Source organism: Leopardus geoffroyi, chromosome D1 (assembly GCF_018350155.1).
Source record: "Leopardus geoffroyi isolate Oge1 chromosome D1, O.geoffroyi_Oge1_pat1.0, whole genome shotgun sequence".
NCBI classification, from domain to species: Eukaryota; Metazoa; Chordata; class Mammalia; order Carnivora; family Felidae; genus Leopardus; species Leopardus geoffroyi.
The window spans coordinates 110,032,654-110,051,966 of record NC_059329.1 but is presented as its reverse complement, the minus strand read 5'-3'; the positions used below and the strand labels follow the sequence as shown (position 1 = coordinate 110,051,966).

At 47.7% G+C, this 19,313-nt stretch overlaps 1 protein-coding gene across 4 annotated transcripts in view; it reads left to right on the top strand.

Moving 5' to 3' along the window:
* Positions 1 to 4,460: 4,460 nt before the first annotated feature.
* The window catches only part of PC (pyruvate carboxylase), a 101,449-nt gene continuing 86,596 nt past the window's right edge, over positions 4,461 to 19,313 (top strand). Inside the window, exons 1-3 of one of the 4 annotated variants that reach the window (XM_045485969.1) lie at positions 4,488 to 4,566; positions 8,625 to 8,718; positions 9,041 to 9,077. The gene's annotated coding sequence lies outside the window, so the exon portion shown is untranslated. Of the gene's footprint in view, positions 4,620 to 8,624; positions 8,719 to 9,040; positions 9,078 to 19,313 lie in introns of all 4 variants that reach the window. The other 3 variants (XM_045485967.1, XM_045485971.1, XM_045485968.1) reach the window with 3 other exon arrangements.

Sequence of the window (19,313 nt, the reverse complement as noted above, 5' to 3'; positions counted from 1 at the left end):
GAAGCCCTCCATGCCCCTCTCATGGGGTAAGGGACCCCCTCTTCGAACTCCTATAGCACTCTGGCCACAATCTCTAGCACAGCACCACACTGCTTTGAAATCAAATGCTTTGAGGTATATCCCCCTCTGGTCTAGGAGAAGGGTAGGGGTGGGGAAAGTAGTTCCTTTTTCTTTCTTTTCTTTTTAAATTTATTTTATTTTTGAGACACACACACACACACACACACACACACACACACACACAGAGTGTGACAGGGGGAGGGGCAGAGAGAGGGGAAGACACAGACTCTGAAGCAGGCTCCAGGTCTGAGCTGTCAGCACAGAATCTGATGTGGGGCTTGAGCTTGTGAGCCGTGAGATCATGACCTGAGCCGAAGTCGGACTCTTAACTGACTGAGCCACTCAGGCGCCCCAAGTGGCTCTTTTTTCTATTGAGTGCTGCTGAAATGGCTGCAGAGTGAATGTGTCTCATTGTCTCCAGACGCCCCATCCTCCCTCCTGGTCTGGGGCACTGTAGATGCCTCCCTCCTCAGAATTTGCACCTCCTGCCAGTCCGTGCCCTCCCCCTCTTTAACTCTCCCCTTCCCCTTAAATGTGGTGCCCTCTGGACTCCCCTCTCTATTGGTGGACTCGACTCGGGCTCGGGGGAAGCCTTATTCCCTCCCATGGTTTTAACCACTAAGTGTGGGTTGATGACTCCCATTCCTTCATTCGCTGACTATTTATTAAGCATCTACTCTGTGTCAGACTCAACTCTTGTAGTGGTAACATTCACATGTTAGAAGGGGATGGGAGTACAGAAGACAAAACCAAGAACTTTCCAGAAAGCGATTGATACTAAGAGGCAATAAGACAGACATAATCCTAGGTTACCAGAGCCCATGAGCTGCTCTGCAGCTGCCCCTGGACCACTCCCTCCCGACAGAGCTATACTGCCTGAGCCCTACACACCAGAGCTAGCCTCCCCACTGGCCCTCTCAGGCTGATCTCAGCCTATCTGTATCACCTTCCCCTGCAGCCACCTAGGAACTCAGCAAAGTTTCCTAAGCTTCCTATGGCCTCAAAAACCAGTTGGGGCTTATGATAGAGAGATAGAAGATAGATAGATAGATAGATAGATAGACAGATAAAAAGATTCTTGGGTCCCATCACCAGATTTACTGATTCCTTAGCGTATCAGAAGTCTCAGGGGCCAGGGGACCAGGAATCTGTTTTGTTTTTAAAGAACTCCAGGGGGTTCTTATCAGGAAGCCACGAGAGTAACTTCTCTTGGTCTCTTAGTGGTCTCAACACTAACCCTCATGAGAACCATTTGGAGAGCTTTTCTTTTTTTTTTTTTTTTTCAACGTTTATTTATTTTTGGGACAGAGAGAGACAGAGCATGAACGGGGGAGGGGCAGAGAGAGAGGGAGACACAGAATCGGAAACAGGCTCCAGGCTCTGAGCCATCAGCCCAGAGCCCGACGCGGGGCTCGAACTCACGGACCGCGAGATCGTGACCTGGCTGAAGTCGGACGCTTAACCGACTGCGCCACCCAGGCGCCCCCTTTTTTTTTTTTTTTAAGTTTACTTATTTATTTATTTTGAGAGAGAGAACATGGAAGGGGCAGAGAGAGAGAGAGAGAGAGAGAGAGAGAGAGAGAATCTCAAGCAGGTTCTGCACCATCAGCACAGAGTCCGACCTGGGACTCAAACTCACAAACTGCGAGATCATGACCTGAGCCGTAGTCGGAAGCTTAACTGACTGAGGCACTCAGGGCCTCCTGGGGAGCTTCTTAAACTAGCAGTGCAATGCAGGGATCCCATTCCCCAGAAATGTGCCCAAGTATTCTGTGGTCATTCTAAGTCCCCTGAGTTGGTGACTAATATGCATTAAGAACCGTGCAGTGGGGCTCAAGAATCTGCTTCCCACAGGCAAGCACCCTGTCCTAAGGAGATTCCATTGCTAGTGTTACAGAAGCCCCCACAGAGAAATGGTTTTTCTAGCCACATGAGGCTCTCCACCCAGGCTTTTGCCTGGGCAGTTTTCTCTATCTGGGATGGAAATAACCCTTCCAACTCTGCTGTCCTAGGAACTCAATCTCATGGTAGGACCAAGTCTGGAGAGGTGTCTTGTTTCCTAATCTCACTTGAACTAGATAATTTTTTTTTAAATGCTTATTTATTTTTGAAGGAGAGAGAGAGAGAGTGTGTGACTAGGGGAGGAGCAGAGAGAGAGGGGGACACAGAATCTGAAGCAGGCTCCAGGCTCTGAGCTGTCAGCACAGAGACTGATGCTGGGCTCCAACTCACAAACTGTGAGATCATGACCTGAGCCGAAGTCAGCCACTTAACAGACTGAGCCACCTGGGTGCCCTGAACTAGATAATTTATTTATTATTACTGATCTTTTCTAACATTTATTCATTTTCAAGAGACAGAGACACAGCATGAATGGGGGAGGGGCAGAGAGAGAGGGAGACACAGGTAAGAAGCAGGCTCCAGGCTCTGAGCTGTCAGTACAGAGACTGATGTGGGGCTCGAACCCATGAACCGCGGGATCATAACCTAAGCCAAAGTCGGCTGCTTAACCAACTGAGCCACCCAGGTGCCCCTATTATTATTTTTTAGGTTGGCTCCACGCTCAACGGCCCAACATAGGGCTTGAACTCACAACCTTGAGATCAATAATTCTGACTGAGCTAGCCAGGTGCCCCAACTAGATAATTTACATGCTTGAGCTAACTTTTCAAAACCCATGCTTTTTTTGTTCACAGCAGTCCATTTTCTTTCTTTCTCCTACTTTTTTTTAAAAAATGTTTATTTATTTATTTGAGAGAGAGAGAGAGAGAGAGAGCGAGAGAGAAAGCAGGCCCCAGGCCCTAAGCTGTAAGTGCAGAGCCCGACTCAGGGCCTGAATCCATGAACTGTGAGATCATGACCTGAGCCAAAGCTGGATGCTTACCCACTGAGCCACCCAGACGCTCCTCACAGCAGTCCATTTTCTAGTTGTCAGTTTTTTTGTTCAGATTGCTACCTGGTGGTATTGACAAGGTAATCACCTGAACCTGGTTGGAACCACTCACCCTTTGTTCCAGACCCACAGGGTCACAAGGACCAGCCAGCACTGAGCTGATGCATCACAGTGCCTTTAGCATAGCCAGCTCTAGAGCAGGGCCTTGCCTTTCCTGAGGGATACAGGGGGCCGTATCTTACACGTACACAGCAGGGGAGGTAAGATACAGGCAGAAAATGTTGAAATCACAAGGTAGGCATACTAGAAGAGTAATAGGGACTCAGTGTCTATCTAAAGTCCAACCACTTTTTCCTGGCATAGCACTAGGCCAATAGTAGGTGTACAATCAAATGAATTGTTAATTGAATGAATATGTGAATCTGGATAACTGGGATTTCAATCCTTGTTCTGCTACTAAAACCACTGTGTTGGACTGACCCGTGTTGAAGTTCAGCCACACAGGTGGAAGGAAGGACAAGAAAGTTGAAGAGACAAACCTAACAGATACAACAGTCAGAGAAGAGAATGAAGTTGTAATATCTCTCGATGCTCAATAAGCAACTTCTAGTTAACAAGATGAAGTTCTCATTGTCCTTGATTCTCCCAACTGTCTGGAAGCAGGTTATTTTTCCTCCATGGCCTGATTACCATCTGATGTACCCTGTATTTTATTTTTTATCGTGTCTTTTCCCTCACTGTAAAGCAGACCTTTTTGTTAATTTTGGTCACTCCCATATCTGCTGGTTGGCACAGAGCCCAGTTTATGAAGCTTTCTGTTTAACCGAGACCTCTAAACCTTCTAGGTCCTAAGGGGCCTCGGTTTGCAGATTAAAAAACTGAGGCTCACAGTGGTGAGGTTGCTTGTCCAAGGTCACACAGCGACGGCGACGGACTCCTGCCCATCACCCGCCTCCCCCCCACCCCCCGCAGCTAAGGGACACAATCATTCACACTCGTGTGGCACAACTGCCATCTCCTTCTTCCTGCCCTTTGCAAACACTTTTCCTCCGCCCTCTTCCCCACCCGCCCGCGTGTATCTGTGTCTAGCCTGGATCCCGGAGTCCCGGTGCGATCTGTTATGCTTGCGGCTTTGGGAGACACGTGCTACTCGGGTGAATGAATCGCACGTCCCCACCCCCGCCGACAGCCAATCACAGCGTGCCGGAGCCCCGTTACTTCCGCCTATTGCGGGCGGAGGCCCCGGCCGTGGGGCTCACGTGGGGCTCTAAAGACAAGGGAGTAGGAGGCAGTGCGCCAGGGGCGGGCTCTCCCAGCTTCCTCACCAATCCAGGGGCCCGCCAGCGACGCGAGGGGCGGGGCTGACGTGGGGCGCCAAGGCTTAAACGTGACGGGTAGGCGGAGGGTAGGGAGGAGTCCTGAGCCGGGAGCGGTGAGTGACGGGAAGTCTTGTCCAATAACAGGAGGGGTTGGGCTGCCTGAGCCAATAAGAAGTCTGTAAGGCGGGGCCAGGACTGCAGCAAGTTCGGTTGCGCGGAGACCGCAGCTGTTCCCTGTCAGTGGAGGCAGCGGCGGTAGAGACGGTGGCGACGACTTGCGGCGGAGGCGAGGAGGTGAGTGCCGGCAGCGCTGCGCACCTTCCTCTGCTAGCGGCGGGTCGGACCAGGTGGGCGTGCGCCAGCGCCGCCGCGGGGGACGCTTATGTAAGGGTCGTGCGCGCCAAGGCGGTGCGAGCTCCACTAGTGACGGCTGGAGGAGACGGCGGCGGGCTTTGCGCGACGCGACGTGCGCCGCCCCTCCCCTCCCCCTCCAGCGGGCACGGCTGGCGTGGGTCCGCCCCCGCCCGCGCGCTCGCTCCCGGGACTCTTCCTCCGGACCCCGTCCCGCCTCCCCTCCAGTCTTCGTCGGCGCGGGCGCAGCCGGGCCTCCTCCGCCCCGCGTCCCTGGCGGCCGCCGGGGCCCTCGTTCTGGTCCTCGGGCCCATTTTGCAGATGTAGAAACTGACGCACGCAGTTCCAAACGCCTCCCGCGAGGTCCCGGAGGGTTCGAGCCCCAGTCCGGCAGGATCCGGAGGCCAAGTTTTCCCCAGCATACTGGAAGTTCAGTTCTGAAGAAAGCCGGGGCTTGCGAGGCGGGGGTTTTCCGTGTCCCAGGTGCCTGCGCTCCGCCTCCTTAGGGAGTCTCCTGATAACCGTGTCGGGCATTCTCGGTTCCACTTAGTTTCAGATGTGAAGCGGTAATTCGCCCGAGGCTGCTCAGCGAGGAGGAGGTGGGGCTGGCCTCTGCCCGTTATTCTACAGCTTTCTGCAGTTTACAAAGTACGCCAGCCTGCCGGGGGCGGTGAGGAGCAGCAGGAGGTCCGGGAAGTGCCCTCCCGGGCTTGGAATCCGGAGCCCTGGCTTTGAGGACCTGCCATACAGGTTCTTTTCAGTGGGACTTGCTTTGTGTACTTTTGAGAGAGTTGTTTCACCTCTGGCGAACTCTTTCCTCATCTCACGAATGCGGGGGTTAGGCCAAGTCCCTAGGTTCCCAGCTTTGAAAGTCTTAAAAATCGGATTGTTCATGGTGTGTGGTAAGCAGGCCAGGGTTCATTGTCCCCATTCTGCAGCCGAGAAAACTGAGGCTCCAAGAAGTGCCGGTATTTAATGCCAGATCGCGATGAGAGCCGCTAGAGTCTTTACCAAGAAGTCTTTGCTTTGCAGCCCTGCCACCCTTCCCGTGCCTAGGATGCAGACACTTAGGGTGGGGTGGATGTGCTCAGCATTTCTAGTTAACTCTCAGGGACAGCTTTTGTCTGCCCTTTCTTCGTTCTAACTCTCGAGCTCTCCATGGAGCTCTCCATCGCGTTCTTTTGCTCAGCTCCCATGCTGGGAGCCCTAGAATGAACACAGGGAAGATTTGGGAGACGAGGTTAATCCTTGCTGTAGGACTGTCGCAAACTGGGGAAAGAAAAGGAAACCATCTAAGCGGGTCAGCATTGCAACAGATGTTTGTAGAGAGCCTGGTGTGGGTGAGATATGGCCCCTAGGGGGATGTGCAAGAGGAAGTTCAGTAAAGGCCCACAAATCAGGGCAAACTGCACACTAAGGCCAGGGAGAGGAGAAATGGGCTGGCTGGGGCTGGACTGGGGAAGGTTTTATAGGAGGAGGTGAGTCACGAGCCTCCTTCAATTCCACTGGAGCCCGCAGTGAAGAAGCAGTGATTGGATTTGAGCCGTCCAGGTTTTATTATGGAGGAGAGGTGAGTTTTCAGCAATTCGAACTTGCAAGAGAAAGGCTGAAGAATGTGGGGGGAATAGCACTTCCCAGTTGAGTAGAAATTTGGTCGGTCACTCAGAAGAGGCCTCTCCAAGAGATGTAACAAGGTGAGGGCACTTGCTAAGGTGCAGAGAAGTCAGAAGGGAGATTGGGTTCCAAAGATGCTGGGTAGGGCTCCCAGGGCCCAGCAGCCGGCCCGAGCTACAGGTTGTGTCTGTGTTCCAGGGAGCATCTTGTGAGCAAGCATCCTGTGTTTCTCAGTGGCTGCCCTGCCCTGTTGGAAGGGGCTTTGTTCAAAATAGTTGCTCAATATCTGTTTGTTGAATTGAATTAGGTTGCTGGCCGGAATTTCCACAATTTGTCCCAAAGTCCCCCCTGTGCCTTATTTCTAGTTCTCTCTCCTGAAGTCTGCTCCAGCTTGATGGACCCTATCTGTGCCAGTTCTCACCTCCAAGATCACCCTTCAGGGAGGTTTGCCCCGGTGGCTATAGCCTCTTGTACTCCTGCTGCCTTTGATGTAGCAATACAGGCTGCTTGCCCTACTCCCCTCCCCCCCCCTTTTTTTTGTCCTGCTCCTAGTTTTTTCCTTGTCTCACTGCTGGCACCCCAGTACCCCGGGTGCTGTGCTAGGGGCCAGCCCTCCCAACACTGCTTATAGTGGTCCTGAGACGTTAGCAGGGTGGACCTCAGACCAGGGTCATTCCAAGTTGCAGTTCTCTGTGTCCTTCTGCCCTGTACCCTGTCAGTGCTGTTGACACATGTTTCAGGTGAATTACTGGAAATGGCTCAAATTGGAAACCAGTGAGGAAGGAAGGGTGGAAGTTGGGGAGCCAGGAAAGAGTCACGTTTGGGAGCCGCAAGGATGATTGTCGTTGGGCAGTGAATCTGGGAGGAAGGCCTGGCAGGCCCCAGACCGCGCAGATCTGTGGCTCGCACTCTCCCGCGTAAGTTGGATGCCTCACCCAAGTAAACATTTTCCTCGAGGATTAGTGTGGGCCTTCTCTTTGGCTGCCTCCTAACAGCATCTGACCCTCTTCCGAAGGGGCCCCTACTCCTTTTAATGCAGAGAGAGTGCCTGCTTGGCGGCTAGTTTCTCACCAGAGACATCTTTTGCAGAAGTGGGCCATTTTGCCTGCATACTCTGAAACCTCACCTGGGCCTGGCTGACCATCCCTTGGTCCCTTTGCCCCCACTGCCTGTAGTCTCAGTTGTGGGGACGTTGCTGAACCGCCAAAGGAGTAGGGCATGACAGCGGACTTTGGGAAATGACAAAAAGAACCATTTCCTCTCACCTACTGAATACAAAGATGTGATCCCATCTATTGGCCTTTTTCTTCCGTTTGACACCAGAGGTACCGTCTTCTGCCTCAGCCCTCATCTGAGACTGCTTGCTGTCATCCTGGACTTGTGTCCTAGTGTCCTTCCTCCACTCTTGTTCCTTGGTGACATTTCCTGCAGGGTTTTGCCTCTTACCTTGTCCTGCCAGAATGAAATTATTCTTCAAGAGTCAGGCTTTCCTGCATTATTCCCAATATACTCCTAAATCTATTCAGTTGGATGTGGGCTGTCTCTTTTCATAATAATGATGATAAATGACTTGTTATTAATCACAAAAGCCAGCCTTTATTGAGGTCTTACTGTATGGTGGCAGGGGACCTACTAGCCCCGCACATGTATTATGGCGTTTGGTCATCATAGCAACCCGACAGCAAAGGTACTGTTAGGTCCTCATTTGCAAGTCTGCCCCAGGCTGCCAGGCTCAGAGTCCCCAGTTGGCTCCCTCTCGCGTATTCTCCTCTTTTCATCCTCTGTGAGCTAGCCCTCAACAACTTGCTTTTTGGCTTTTTGGGAACAGAGCCTGTGCCTTCTGGCAGGCTGCCTCATGTAAGGTATGTGCTCGATAAATATTTTATTGATTTGAATGCCCCAAACATTCATTTTTAGCCTTGACATAATCTATCAGGGCAACTGAGCTCCTTAGAACATGGATTCAGTCCATTTGATCGCTTGCGGCCTGTGTCTCCATTTTGCTCTTTACTGACCGGTGGCTACAGCTGACTGACAGGTGTGGCCTTCCAAAAACAAATGGTCTGTAAACTCTGAAAGCGATGGGCTTCCCTGGGCCTAAACAGGGGGGTGTGCTCTCGTGTGTGGATGTGTTATCTCTGCAAGAAAAGGTCTGAGGAAATAGGGAAATAGCAGACCTGTCAGCTCTCAGGTCAGTTCTTAATTAGCGTCAGGTTGCTTAGTGAGATAGGAACCAGGCTCAGAGAATCCAAAGGGGAGGTAGCTCCTGAAGGATTCGAGACAGCTCTGCAGAGAAAGTGGGCCTGGGGCTGGATGGAGGTGGGCAGGAAGAGGAATCATGTCAGATACAACAAAAGTTTCTAGAACTTCTTATTCTTGTGTTGCAGGTGCGAGAAAAGGGTTTTACTTAAATGCTTCTTACTAAGCACATTGGCTGATGTCTGAGAGCGTCCTTTGTACAGGCTTGGTGCCAGTGCTTTGGTGCGTGCTCCCTCCTTGGGAAACCCTGTGAGCTGGATGTTATTATTCCCATTTCACAGATGAGGAAACAGGCTTTGAGTGGTTATGGGAACGGGTGGCCAAGCGGCCAAGCAGCCAAGGTGGGGCCCAGACAGTTGGATGAGAGCCAGGGTGCTGTCAGCCCTGTGCTGTCTGGTTCCCCTCCACTCCCCACTCCCGGCCGCCTGGGATGGAAGCGAAGCAGCAGGTCTCTGGGTTACAAATCTATGTTCTTGCCACCCCTAGGGTCTCTGGGGGGTGCCTGGAGAAAGGAGGATAACACTTCTTTTTTCTTTTACTTTAGATAGCAGCTGCCACTGAGAGCTGACAGAACACTGAGGGTAAGTCCGTGCCTGAAGCCAGGTCGGTGGGATGTGCGCGGGTCTTCTTCAGGAGCAGGTGTAGATTTTAGTAGTCCCAGCATGTCGCTTGTCAAGTTCAATAAATAAAAAAGGCCAAGCTCTAAGTTTTGGAAAATATAAGTAGTCCTTGTCTGTTCTTGATCTCTGTCTCAAGTAACACAGGAAAGTGACATCTGGCTGCCCGCTGGCCCCAGTTGGTAGCCGGCAGCCTTGGCAGGAGGCCTTACTTCTGGAAGGGTGTCGCTTGGGAAGCTGGTCAAGGGGAAGGTGGTGAGGCTTCTCAGGACCGCAAGAAGCACGTCTAGGGCACGCAGCCTCGGAGAAGACCCCCTGAGTCAATGGTACAACAGGCAGCTGGGCAGTGGGGGACTCAGGGAAGTGTGGAGCTGGGCACAGAAGGTGACTCTGTCAACTGGCTGTACAAATGCTTGACATGTGTTTCCAGGCAACGACACCCATTCTTGGGGAGTCGCAATGATGAAGGGGCGAAGGGGTGAATGAAGGCGGACCTTCTCCCACCTAGTGCTCAGGCAGCACTGTCCTGTGTAACCGACTGTTTCTCCCACACAGGTTTCCCTTGATGCACTGATCTGGGTGCATCTCCTCGGCCTAAAGCCAAGGCCATCTAGGCCGCAATCCACCTAATAATCCAGTCCTATGTCCCGCTGCTAGACCACATGAACGTCCCAGCCAGGCGCGATCCTCGCCTGTCTTGCCTTCTCCCTGTATTTCAGACACTGATGACACTGCTCTTCCCTATATCCATAGGTAGGCCAGTTGCTATCCTCATTTCATAGTCAGTGGCCCTGGGGACTTTGTGGCTGAGGGACAGCCTTCCCCAGAGCTCATGTTCTGTGTTCAGAGTGCAGATTCCTTTGTGTAGGGATTTTTCTTGGGTTTCCACCCATTGTGTAGGGACTTTTCTCAGATAACCCTTCATGACCCGGGAAATGTTCTGCTTTCTGAGATGTTCCCACAATCCTCTCTTGTCCTAAGTCTTGGACTGGATGTGGCCATTTCCACTCTAGGATTGTGTTTGCTTTGAAAAGTGGGTGGAGCGGGGGCGCCTGTTTGGCTCAGTCTGTAGAGCATGTGACTCTTGATCTCAAGGCCGTGCGTTCAAACCCACGTTGGGGATGGAGTATACTTAAAAACAACAACAACAACAACAACACCTTCTCATCACATGAAAGTCATGGGAGTAAAGGCGATGGGTATGTAGCGAAAAGGGCTCTGGACTTTTGATAGACTCTGCCCTCCACCCGGTTTCCCTGCCCTGTTCTCTCTGCTTGCCCTCGTCTTCCTCTTGGTTGATAGAGTTGCATGTTCTTGCTCTTACTTGCATCCCTGTAAGGAGAAGTGGGAGAGCTGGGTGAGGGCCCCAAACCACCTGTCTTAGGGAGCTGAGAAATTGGGGCCCAGAGAAGGCTGATCAGCAGAATCCAAGATTCTGACCTTACCCCTCCTTTATAAAGAGTATCCTCTTTTCTTGTATGTCTTCCCCCAAATCTGTCAGTAACAAGGGAAAATTATTGCCAAGAAGGGCTGCCTCGTACCAGGTCATCTAATTTGTTAAGGCTTGTCTGGCACTTCATCTGTAAGTCCCTGCTGATTCCCCGGAGTTTTGCTTAGTTATGGGAACGAAGGCTGCCATGGAAGGTTGCCACACTGCCCTCCTCCTTTGCTGTCTCCTTGGTGATCCTGGAGGGAGAGGGATGCAGTTTTTTTGTTTTTGTTTTTTAAAGCAGTATGCCAGAGGTGTAACTGAAGCCACCCTAGCACCCCCTAATTGCTGTGTCACTTAGCTCCTTATCCTGATCGGCCTGCAGGTCAGAGAAAGGGTGGGTTGTGTATCCAAGAAGGCTCCAAGTACATTTCCACCAGTTGTGCGTGCAGTGGGGCCACATTCCACATGTGGCAGCTCCCCTCCCAAAAGACCTCCATCCCTGGCTGAGGCCTTAGGGAAAATTCCGTGATCTGGCTGTGCTGAGTCATGTTAGTCTCTGAGGATATGTGTGTCACCTTTCCCATGTCTGTCACTGGTCCGCCAGGGTCTAGGAAAGGCGCAGTTACTCACGGAGTGATGTCATGATGCTTATCGGTTGTATTTGCACATCACTGTATGCTTCTCCGAGTGCTGTTTATCAGTATGAAATTTATTAATATGAAATCATTAATCATAAGTGTTTTTTCTGGATTCCTCTCTTACGGATGAGGAAACTGAAGTTCAGAGAGACTAAGTGACTTGGTGAGTTTCAGGTGACTGGAATGCCTGGGTGTGGCTTCTGATGCCACATCCCTCCCCTACCCCTGGGCTTTTGTGTAATGCAAAGATTATTTGGAAGTTACTTTGGTTGAAAAAAAAATTGGGGGCGCCTGGGTTGCTCTGCTGGTTGAGCATCCGACTTCGGCTCAGGTCATGATCTCACAGTTCGTGAGCTCGAGCCCCGCATCGGGCTCTGTGCTGACAGCTTAGAGCCTGGAGCCTGCTTCAAATCCTATATCTCCCTCTCTCTCTGCTCCAACCCCGCTCACGCTCTCTTTCTCTCTCTCTCCTTCAAAAAAATAAATAAAAACATTAAAAAAAATTGATTTTCAATTTGTCAAAGTTACAAACTCAAAACAGCTTCTTCCTGTGAGAGCTAGTGTTATTTTAAAATTTATTTACTTATTTATTTTTAATGTTTATATATTTGTTTAAGTAATCTGTACACCCAGTGTGGGTCTTAAACCCGTGACCCCAGCCAGTCAGGCATCCTAAGAGCTTGTCTTTTCCTTTTCTTTTAACTTAAAAAAAAAATTTTTTTTTAATGTTAATTTTTGAGAGACAGAGCATGAGTGGAGGATGGGCAGAGAGAGAGGGAGACACAGAATCCAAAGCAGGCTCCAGGCTCTGAGCTATCAGCACAGAGCTTGATATGGGGCTTGAACTCATGAACCACGAGATCATGACCTGAGCTGAAGTCAGACTCTTAACGAACTGAGCCACCTATGTGCCCCTAGTCTTTTCAATTTAGCTTTTAAGTGTAGTCTACAGATCTTTCTGTTCTGTTTATGATTCTAGAAAATTTTAACAATCAGTTTGTAGGGACCTTTTGATTAATACTTGATTCCGTTTGCAACCTTAACTCGTTTGAAAATTGTAAATTAAATTTATAAATTACATTCAACTTTCTTTGTTTTAATACTTCCAGTTGTTTTGCTTAACAAACATGCTTTAATAATTCCTGTAAATCTAATAAATTAAACTGACTGCTATCTTTTCTTAAACATCCTTATACTGTTTTATGTTTTACCATTTGAAGCTATTTACTTTATTGAGGTCTTTTTAACATAATAAATTGCACATGTTCAGTGTGTGATATGTATGTTTTCACATATGTATTCACTTGTATAACTGTAAGGTAACAGTTAAGACAGTGAACATATCCATCATCTCCGAAAGTGTCCGCATGCCCCTTGATAATTCCTCCCCCCCACAACCCTGCTCCCCATCCCTAGTAATCACTGAACTGCTTTCTGTTACTGTAGATTAGTTTGCATTTTTTGGAATTTTATGTGAGTGGAGTCATATAGCATGTGTCCTTTTTTGTCTGGCTTCTTTTACTCGCATAATTATTCTGAGATCTGTCCATGTTGTCTCATCCATCGGTACTTCCCCTTTTGTTTCAGAGTAGTATTCTGTTATGCGGGTACCCCACCGTTTGTTTATCCATTCGCCTGTCTTTGGGCATTTCAGTTGTTTCTAGGTTTTGGTGGTTCTGAATGAAACTGCTATGAACGAATGAATGTGGACATATATCTCCTTTTGTCTCGGGCATATGTATAGGAGTGAGTGTCTAGGTCAAAGGGCAGGTGTATGTTTAACTTAAACTACCCAGCCTTCTTCCAAAGTGGCCACACCATCTTTTCCAACAGCAGCATGTGAGAGTTCCGGTCTGTCCACATCCTCACCAACGTTGGATATGGTCAGTCTGTTGAATTTAGCCATTCTGAAAGATGTGTTGGTGTCTTATGGTTTCATTGTGAATTTCCTTGGTTACTAATGATGCTGAGCATCTTTGAGCTTCTTTATCATCTGGCATACTGATTTTAAACTTAATAAAATTCCTACCTAAAATCACATCTGATTTTAAAACCAATTACTCAGTTGCATATTTTAATTGGAATCTTGAGACTGCCTTGTTATTCTGAACAGACTAAATTCCCTGGAATTAAAGTATATAAAAGAACAGATAGACACAGATTTCTTAACACAAAATGATAACTATAGTTTTTATTGTCTTAGAATGTTTATTCTTTAAAAAAAAAATTTTTTTTAATGTTTATTCAGTTTTGAGAGACAGAGAGCAAGCAGGGGTGGGGCAGAGAGAGAGGGAAACACGGAATCCGAAGCAGGCTCCAGGCTCCGAGCTCTCCGCACAGAGCCTGGCGCGGGGCTCGAACTCATGAGCTGTGAGATCATGACCTAGCCGAAGTCAGACGCCTAACTGACTGAGCCACCCAGGCGCCCCTTAGCATGTTTATTCTTAATGCTTTATCTTGCTGGAATTAAAGAATTTTACCTCAAGAAACAATGCTATGATTGCAAACTACAGTAAATTACTTAACTAAGCAACTTTAGGAGTTTCGTTCTCAACCAGATGACATTTCTTTAAAATTCAAGAGATTCCTAGCCAGGATGAAACTAGATCTTTGCCTCTGAGTCCAACTGCTAGGCAGAGCCCAGTTCATTGCCGTTTTGCCCCCAAATATTTGGGGATGGCCTCACAGCCCATGTGCCCCAGATTCGAGCATCACATTAGCCTAGTGTTCTTCCCATGGAACCTGTGTACTCTTCTACCCAGGCTGCCTTTAACATGTGACTGGACCACTAGATTCAATTAGCCTATTTAAGGCCTCATTTCTCACGCACTATGGGCACAAAATAGGTGGGATTAAAGTACAAAGTAGGTGGAACTGAGATTCTGTGTATCTTCCGAGGCTTTGTCTGATCAGGTGGCTGTAAAATCCAGCCACGGATCCTGCAGTGCTGGTCTTCTGAGTCTAGGTCTGGCATCACCCCCCTCGCCACCCCCCCCCCCCCCCCCCAGGTTCTTACATTACCTCAAATGAAGAGAAAAGAAGTCTGGTACTTAAGAGTACTGGTGGTTTCTGGTCAGGCTTGGTTACCAAGAGATTCTGGCACCAAAAACCAATGCCTGCCTTTTCCTTTTCCTTCAGCTCACCTATCTGGAAATGGTGAGAACTCTTGCTTCTCCCTGACCTTTCAGTGAAGAGCTAGCAATGTCTTTGGAGGGGCCGTGACCATCAAATTCTTTTAAATGATTTGTTTTTTTTTATTTTTTTTTATTTATTTTTTTTTTTCCAACGTTTATTTATTTTTGGGACAGAGAGAGACAGAGCATGAACAGGGGAGGGGCAGAGAGAGAGGGAGACACAGAATCGGAAACAGGCTCCAGGCTCTGAGCCATCAGCCCAGAGCCCGACGCGGGGCTCGAACTCACAGACCGCGAGATCGTGACCTGGCTGAAGTCGGACGCTTAACCGACTGCGCCACCCAGGCGCCCCTTAAATGATTTGTTTTAATGTTTATTTATTTTTGAGAGGGAGAGAGAGAACAGGGGAGGGGCAGAGAGGGGGCGGATAGAGGATCCAAAGTGGGGTCTGCACTGACAGCAGAGAGCCCGATGTGGGGCTTGAACTCATGAACCGTGAGATCGTGACCTGAGCCGAAACCAAGAGTCACGACCTTAACCGACTGAGCCACCCAGGTGCCCCACTATCAAATTCTTACAGATTCAGTGTTAGATGATACGTGGATGTGGTGGACTTGAGTCACTGGGTGTGGCCTCAGGAAATGTGGGTGGCAAGTGGCACCTGGTTGAAAATTATTAACGCGGCCTCGCCTCTCCTGCGATGGCCGATGCTGATGTCGCCCCATTGGGTAAGAGTGAAGGTCTGTGGGGTTCGAAGAAAAACAAATTTGAATGGGGGGACTGTCTTAGATTCCTGCTCTGCAGTTTGAAATACAGTCTCTCTCTACCTTTGGCTCTGAGTTCCCCCTTCAGGTGGTGAAGCAGCACTGTCTGGTAATAAACAGCATATGAGAGTCTATTAATGATGGCGGTGACATCACTGAGTGACACAGTCTTCATTCGGAGAGAGGAAAATGTGCCCCACACAGGGCAGGGCATTAAATGGCGGGGGAAAATTAGACACAGCAACGTCAGTTCTAGAAGTATAACCTAAAGTGTGACAGGGCAAGCGTACAATCTAGGCTGTTCAGATCAGCAATTTTATAGCAGAAAATGGGAAGCCGAGGTGTCTGACTGGCTCAGTCCATAGAGCTTGTGACTCTTGATGCTGGCGTTGTGAGTTTGAGCCCCATGTTGGGTGTAGAGCTTACTGAGAAATAAAATGTTAAAAAAGAAATAAAATGGGAAACCACCAAAATGTACCTCAAAAAAGTATTGCCTCACATGCTGTCTGTTCACTGTCATACAGTGCAGCTTTAAAAATAGCCCATGTACTCTAATCAAACTGTTGCTCTCAATTTATTATTCCAGAACAAGAGCCACGATGCTTTTTCTCGAGAAAGGTATAAAGCAGAACACGTAACATCTCCTTTTTGGTTATTTTGGATTGCTGTGCCAATGTTTTTTTCCCGGATGCTGGGACTACAAAATTACATGTTTACAACTTTTTGTTTGGCTGTGTCTTTTAATTTTGAATGATCAGTCTTAAAAAAAATAGAGAAGGGCATAATTTATAATATATTTAGGGCTCAAAATGAGGGACATGGTGTTTAAGTATCAGAGTTCCTCTCTCTTACCCCTGTTCTCCAAAAAATTGTTTGGAGGGGGATAAAAACCTCTTTTTCTTTCTTTCTGTCTTTCTGTCTGTCTTTCTGTCTTTCTTTCTCTCTCTCTCTGTTTCTTTCTTTCTGTGTTTATTTTGAGAGAGGGAGAGAGTATCCCAAGTAGGCTCCCTCTGGCAACACAGAGCTTGACATGGGGCTCGAACCCACGAACTGTGAGAACCTGAGCCGAAATCAAGAGTCAGACGCTTGACTGAACCACCCAGGCACTCCTGAAAGCCTCTTTCTAAATACCACACAAGATATAGATTCTGGGGAATAGTGGAAGAAAGACTTTTCTTAAAAGGTGCTCCTCCATAAAGAAATGAAAAAACTGGCAAAAAGTGTCAAAAATCATCTTTTTCAGAACTCAAAGGCTTGCATCAATTGAAGGAACATTTATTCAAGAGAAATGGCCAAATCTTCTTTTCTTTCTTTAAAAAAAAATTTTTTTTTTTTTTTTTTTAATTTACATCCAAGTTAGTTAGCATATAGTGCAACAGTGATTTCAGGAGTAGATTCCTTAGTGCCCCATTTAGCCCCTCCCCCCTCCCACAACCCCTCCAGTAATCTTCTGTTTGTTCTCCATATTTAAGAGTCCCCCTCCCTGTTTTGTCCCCCTCCCTGTTTTTATATTATTTTTGTTTCCCTTCCCTTATTTTCATTTGTTCTGTATCTTAAAGTCCTCATATGAGTGAAGTCATATGATATTTGTCTTCCTCTGACTGATTAATTTCGCTTAGCATAATACCCTCCAGTTCCATCCATGTAGTTGCAAATGGCAAGATTTCATTCTTTTTGATTGCTGAGTAATACTCCATTGTGTATGTTTGTGTGTGTGTGTGTGTGTGTGTGTGTGTGTGTGTGTGTGTGTATACACACACATACACATACCACATCTTCTTTATCCATTCATCCATCGATGGACATTTGGGCTCTTTCCATACTTTGGCTGTTGTCGATAGTGCTGCTCTAAACATTGGGGTGCAAGTGTCCCTTCAAAACAGCATACCTGTATCCCTTGGAAAAAAACCTAGTAGTATAATTGCTGGGTTGTGGGGTAGTTCTATTTTTAATTTTTTGAGGAATCTCCATACTGTTTTCCAGAGTGGCTGCACCAGTTCGCATTCCCACCAGCAGTGCAAAAGAGATCCTCTCTCTCTGCATCCTTGCCAACATCTGTTGTTGCCTGAGTTGTTAATGTTAGCCATTCTGACAGGTGCGAGGTGGTATCTCATTGTGGTTTTGATTTGTCTTTCCCTGATGATGAGTGATGTTGAGCATTTTTCCATGTGTCAGTTGGCCATCTGGATGTCTTCTTTGGAGAAGTGTCTGTTCATGTCTTTTGCCCATTTCTTCTCTGGATTATTTGTTTTTTGGGTGTTGAGTTTGATAAGTTCTTTATAGATTTTGGATACCAACCCTTTATCTGATATGTCGTCAGCACATATCTTCTCCTGTTCTGTCGATTGCCTTTTAGTTTTGCTGATTGCTTCCTTCGCTGTGCAGAAGCTTTTTATTTTGATGAGGTCCCAGTAGTTCATTTTTGCTTTTGTTTCCCTTGCCTCCGGAGACGTGTTGAGTAAGAAGTTGCTGCGGCCAAGATCAAAGAAGTTTTCATCTGCTTTCTCCTTGAGGATTTTGATGGCTTCCTGTCTTGCATTTAGGTCTTTTATCCATTTTTGTGTATGGTTTAAGAAAGTTTATTTTTGTGTATGGTTTAAGAAAGTGGTCCAGATTCATTTTTCTGCATGTTGCTGTCCAGTTTTCCCAGCACCTTTTGCTGAAGAGACTTGTCTTTATTCCATTGGATATTCTTTCCTGCTTTGGCAAAGATTAGTTGGCCATACGTTTGTGGGTCCATTTCTGGGTTCTCTGTTCTGTTCCATTGATCTGCGTGTTTTTGTGGCAACCAAATCTTATTTTCAACAGAAGCTAGGAGTCATGCAAACAAGGAAGAAAGAGTGGCACATACACAGGAAAAGCTGTCGATAGAAACTCTTCCTAAATGGGGCATCTGGGTGGCTCAGTTCGTTTAGCATCTGACTTTGGCCCAGGTCATGATCTGGCAGTTTGTGAGTTCAAGCCTCACCTCAGGTTCTGCACTGACTGCGCAGAGCCTGCTTTGGATCCTCTCTCTTTTTCTCTCTGCCCTTCCCCTTGTGTGCTCTCTCTCTCTAAAAAATAAGTAAACATTTAAAAAAACTGTCCCTGGGGCGCCTGGGTGGCTCAGTCGATTAGGCGTCCGACTTCAGCTGAGGTCATGATCTCACGGTTTTTGAGTTTGAGCCCCATGTCAGGCTCTGTGCTGACAGCTCAGGGCCTGGAGCCTGCTTTGGATTCTGTGTCTCCCTCCCCTCAGCTCCTCCCAAGATTAAAAAAAAAAAAAATTGTTCCTAAGGAAGCTCATATGTTATACTTTTTTAAGAGTTTAAATCAACCATGTTAAAATATGTCTGAAGAACTAAAGTATGAGAACAGTGCCTTAGCAAATGGAGATGATAGAAATTACAAAAAAAAAAAAAAAACAAAAAACAAAAAACAAAAACCAAAAAGAAATTCTGGAGTTGAAAAATCTAATAACTGAAATGAAAAAGTCACTAGCAGAATTGAGCAGGCAGAAGAAAGAATCCATGAGCTTGAAGAAGATAGGTCAATTGAGAATTACCCAGTCTGAGGAACAGAAGGAAACAAAATTGAAGGAAGATGAGCAGAGCCTCAGAAGCCTGTAGGACACCACCTAGCCTGTCAACATTATTAGACAACAGAAATTTAGGCATAGTAAATTTGAAGATCTGATTGGCTTTCTTAAACGATTCAGCATCCCAGGTAGTAAGTAGAGGAGCTGGGAGGAGTTGTACCAGGTATTTACAGGAAGGTGTTTACAGGAAGGAGTGGGAGGCAAGGAGTTACTAGCAAAAGAAAAGAAAGGGTTGTTCCAGACAAGGTCACTTTCCCTTAGGGGGAGGAGCAAGGGGTCTTACTGTTACGGAACCAGGCTGGAAAGCTGGTGGAAAAACCTAGCACTCGAAGATCTTGGTGGATTGGAGATTTATTTAACACCGGTGGTCAAAGATCTGAACGCCGAATGCCAAGTGGGGCGGGTAATTGATAGTTGTCAGCCTCCATATCTGTGGGGGTTTCCGTGTGAGCAGCAAAGAAAGAAAGAAGCACGTGGAGGAGGGGTCTCTAAGCTAGAGACCAGAATTTGTTTTAGCCCCATCAGCCAGCTTTGGTGTACTTTATATACTTCTCCAACATTTTTAGGTGGATTACCTTATTTTCTTCTGGGCTTAAAAAGGCCCCTGTGACGATTAAGTCTTTGGTGCTTACCAGAAAATTCCAGATCAGTTGGT